General features: G+C 49.1%; 1 pseudogene; it reads right to left on the reverse strand.

Moving 5' to 3' along the window:
• Positions 1 to 1,637: 1,637 nt before the first annotated feature.
• On the reverse strand, positions 1,638 to 3,661 carry LOC103606969 (annotated as a pseudogene).
• Positions 3,662 to 4,320: the final 659 nt, after the last annotated feature.

Genomic DNA, 4,320 nt, shown 5'->3' on the forward strand with positions numbered 1-4,320 from the left:
CTGTAGTTGAGGGTTTAACCCCACAGCAGTTCAAGAGAAGCCAAGGAAAAACTGGTCCCTGTGGAGAATATATTAAAAACACATTCTCATGCAGAATTTCAGTTTTGCAAGATGAAAAGAGATTTATGGGTGGATGGATGGTGGTGAGGGTTGCACGATAATTTGAATGTACTTAACACTACTGAACTGTACAATTAGAAATGGTTAAGATGGTAAATTTTATGTTTTACGTATTTTACCACAATTTTTTTTAAAAAAGGATCTCCATGCAGAGTCTGGATTAAGGGGGTGAATGTGCCACCCTCAGAGTAAGCTGTCTAGTTCTTTGAATAGTCCTCGGCATGTAGTCCTCTACTCTTTTTACGTATTTTACCACAATTTTTTTTAAAAAAGGATCTCCATGCAGAGTCTGGATTAAGGAGGTGAATGTGCCACCCTCAGAGTAAGCTGTCTAGTTCTTTGAATAGTCCTCGGCATGTAGTCCTCTACTCCATAAATGTTTCTTGGGCTCAGTTTTGCAGATGCTTCTAAATGACACAATCTTAGATGTGCGGCTGGACAGCAACGGAAAGAGGCATGGAGTCCTAGCAATCTGTGCATGAGATCGTTGCGTAGCCTTGGAAAAGGTATCACACTGGGAATCAGAAGCCCTGAGTTCTATTGGTAGTTTACATTTTAAATTCGGAAAGTCAATGAATGAGACATTGGACCCCATTGTAGCCAGTTTCTCAGGAAAAAGTGTGCTAGTGGGCTGGTCAGGCTGCTCTGGGCTGTGTTGCCCTTTCTATCTTCATCATACCTAAATCTAGATAAATTCATATTTCTAGAAGACAGTCTCATGCCCCCCCTTCCATCATCTTCCAAAGCAACAAACTCCAGTTGTGGGGATTAGACCAGAGGCGTCCAGATGTGAAGATATTTAGATACTTTTGGTCGTGGGTCTAAGTATGAGATCAGCTCTGTTTTGAAATCCCCTAATTCAGTGCCCCTACTATGGCTCTTTGGAAGAACAGTGCTCACTTGCACGTCACTAAGAGCATGCAACGACAGTGGCCCAGGTGCCGAGACTTTAATCACTTGTCCTGCAGGGCCTGCCCGATGCAGCTCTCTGCTCCTTTCCCAGGCTCTGGGACCATGTGTCTTCATATTCTGGATGCAGCCATTGACTTCAGGTCCTCCATGTTACCCTGACCCACCTGACCGTCCCTGCACGCTTCTTCTCTGCAGAACACAATCGATCCAAAATGGTGAGGAATGAGTCTTTTTTTTTTTTTTTCCTTTTTCTTTTTAACATTATCAGTGTGTTTTATTCTCGAGGACATTACACGCTAACTTTCCTAGCGAAGCAGGTCAGTACATCAGTTTCTGTTTGTGTGGAAAATGTGCATCTTCAAAATTTGGTGACAGTCTCCCCCTCAGACAGGGTCACTGTGGTCCTCCACAATGCAGGCACAAGAAGCAAATTCCTCCAGCATGAAGCTGGCCTGTCTGGGCTCAGATGCAAGAGAGGGAAGCCCTGCGGTCTCAGTGGCAAGTGTCCCTCCATGGCCGCCCTGGGAGCCTGGTGCTCAGCCTGGCATGCATATGCTGGGGGTGAGAATAAAGTTAAAGGGTCATTCACAGGGACTCACATGATCTCACTTGGACACCTCCACAGAGAACAGTAACAGACTGATGTCCTCCAAGCCTTCGAACTCAGACTGCTTTATGACGTTCTCGTCACCTGGGGCCTGCAGCACAGGCTCGCGGGTGAACTGCGAGTCAGTTGTCCAAACAATAGTCCTCTGTTATCTGCAGCTGAGACCGAGGCAGGGCCTGCATCTTCTCAAACAGGTCTCTGTCTCTGCTGCAGAAGAACACCTGAGGCTTGACATTGGAAACTCCAGTCTGTGGCCGGCAGCCAAACCTCTTTTTGGGGTCCTTATTTAACAATCCTTTTAAGGCATGGGAGGCTTTAATGGAGAAGAATTGGGGATCTAGATCAGCTTCTCCAGGATAAACTGAAAAAAGGTAATCAGTCGTCTGTGGTCATGTCAGGGTTGTCCATGATGATATCCAAGGGAGTTGTGTTTTCATTCTTTCTTTTTGCGGGGGTGGGGGGCGGGGGGCATGCAACTGGCCAGTATGGGGATCAAACCCTGGACCTTGGTGATATCAGCTATCAGCACCAAGCTTTAACCAACTGATCTATCCAGCCCGCCCAAATTTATTTATTTATTTATTTATTTGGCATCTGGCCTATATGGGGATCCGAACCCGTGACCCTGGTGTTATAAGGCTGTGCTCTAACCAGCTGAGCTGATGATATCCAAGGAAGAGTGCTGGCTGGCACCTCAAACATGAGGACTCCAGGGCCCACCAGTCCACACTGAACCTGTGCTCCTCTCCCTGCAGGATTTCCTGAGCGATGCAGTTCAGAGTTCCACAGAAAGTGCTCATTGTGTCCCTAGGGCCCAGGCCTTCCCTGCACATGTTGGTCAGCTTGATATGTCTGTCGGTGTCGAGGAGGACGTTGCCCAGCTTCAGGTCCTGGTAGACAATCCCTGTCTCATGTAAGAAGTTGAGAGCACTGCAGATCTCAGCTGCAGAGAATCTGGCTGGCTCCTCCAGCTCTGCATCTAAAACATGAAGATCCCCCTGCCCGCAGCCCACCCCCTCCCTGCTGTTATGTGTTCTGTGACCAGGAGCAGCCTACCTGTCAGGAAGCAGGAGTGTAAACTGACCAGGAAGGGGTTGCTGGATGCCTGCTCAAACCCAGCGCTTCTGTCTGCATCCAGTCCGTGTCTCGGTCATTGTGGACCAGCTCCTTCTTCACCACTTCCATGGTGTAGATCTGATCATTCCTCTTTGACCACACCAAGAGGACCTCCTGCACCCAATGACTCTGATTAGGTCAAAGTCCTGCAGCACAGGCCCCTGAGAGATGTTGATGCCATCCATGCCATTGACAACCAGCTTAAGTGCCTCAGAATCATCTTTAACGTTGTCATGTTCCCAGGTTGAAGAAATGTAATCAATCCCATCGGTCTCCTTGGAAGAAAGACCACATGGTCATTCTCGTCATCTACTGGAAGTTCTTGGGAAGGCCTGACAGAGTCCATATTCCTTCCGCAGCTCAGCGGGACCAGGATGAGGTGGCACTACGGACCAGCAGTCTGCAGCCGATGCACCTGCCTCGTGAGGCCCATGTCCTCTTGCTGCACTGGCTGCAGGATGCTCTTGGCTGGGAAGAGGTGGCCTTTGGTGCGGTACAGCTTCCCCATCTTCTGGCTCTGCAGAGGTAGATGGATTTGTCTTCTGGACACGGCATGCCTGGCTGCTCTGGGATGCTCAGGAAAATGTGAATGATGAACCTTTGTCCTTACGCTGACAGGCCAGGTGGAAGGCCTCCCCCAGCTCCATCTGGGAGGACACCGTGCAAGGGTCACCTTCGTTGTCCACCCACTTGAGGGTGAGCGGGTGCTGCTGGTGTGGGCCGCACATGTCTCTCACTTCTTTGCAGAGCTCAAGAAGGTTGTCGTTGTGTCCACGCTGGTGATCAGGATGTCCCCTGGGGGGTGGCTGGAGAACTCCTCCCTTTTTAAGAACAGTCTTCAATGTGTCCAATCTCATTCCGGGGACAGAAAATTTCACCTGGACTGGAGTGCTGGTTGCTGATCATGGTAGATGCTTTCTGGAACCAGCATCCTTATCCCAAGTCTCCCAACCCCTGGGAGAGACACTGCTAAAGAAGCATTTTAGGAAAATCTGGTGCCAGGAGGGAAGGAGGAGTTGGGAATGGGGAGGAACCTTCAACCTCATGCAGAGGAGGAGGATGTGGGTGGGCAAGAGGAAGGAGTCGGGGAGGAGGGGAGGAGGAAGAAGAGAGAAGGGGAGGAAAATGAAGTAAGAGTGGAGGGAAAGAGCGGAAACCAGCCTTCACCTGCCCGAGCCGGTGCCTGGTGTTTTGTCAGTTACAATTAGAAAGCTGTTAAATCAGGCCAGAAACAGAAGCACGGATTGGTCTTGTAATCTCGAGTCTCAAAGACCAGCCAGCAAGCCCCGAGGAGGATGTATGCAGCCCACATTCGGAGAAGCCCACCGTGCACCTGGTTCTGTTGGAGAAAGACTGGGGAGGAAACCACTCCGTGCCCTCTGTTCCTCATTTGCTAAGAGGTTTTTCTTTGAAGGATGGTATCTTTCGAAAGTACAAAATGCTTTATTACCATTAGCTTTAGTTACTTGTGAATCAGAGTATGGGGCTAACAAAAGAAACATTGGCACTGTGTATGAGCAAGATTGATTCAGTTTTTAATTGCATGGGTTGATAGCTCCTTAATT

This window comes from Galeopterus variegatus, unplaced genomic scaffold (genome assembly GCF_000696425.1).
Source record: "Galeopterus variegatus unplaced genomic scaffold, G_variegatus-3.0.2 Scaffold6998, whole genome shotgun sequence".
NCBI lineage: Eukaryota > Metazoa > Chordata > Mammalia > Dermoptera > Cynocephalidae > Galeopterus > Galeopterus variegatus.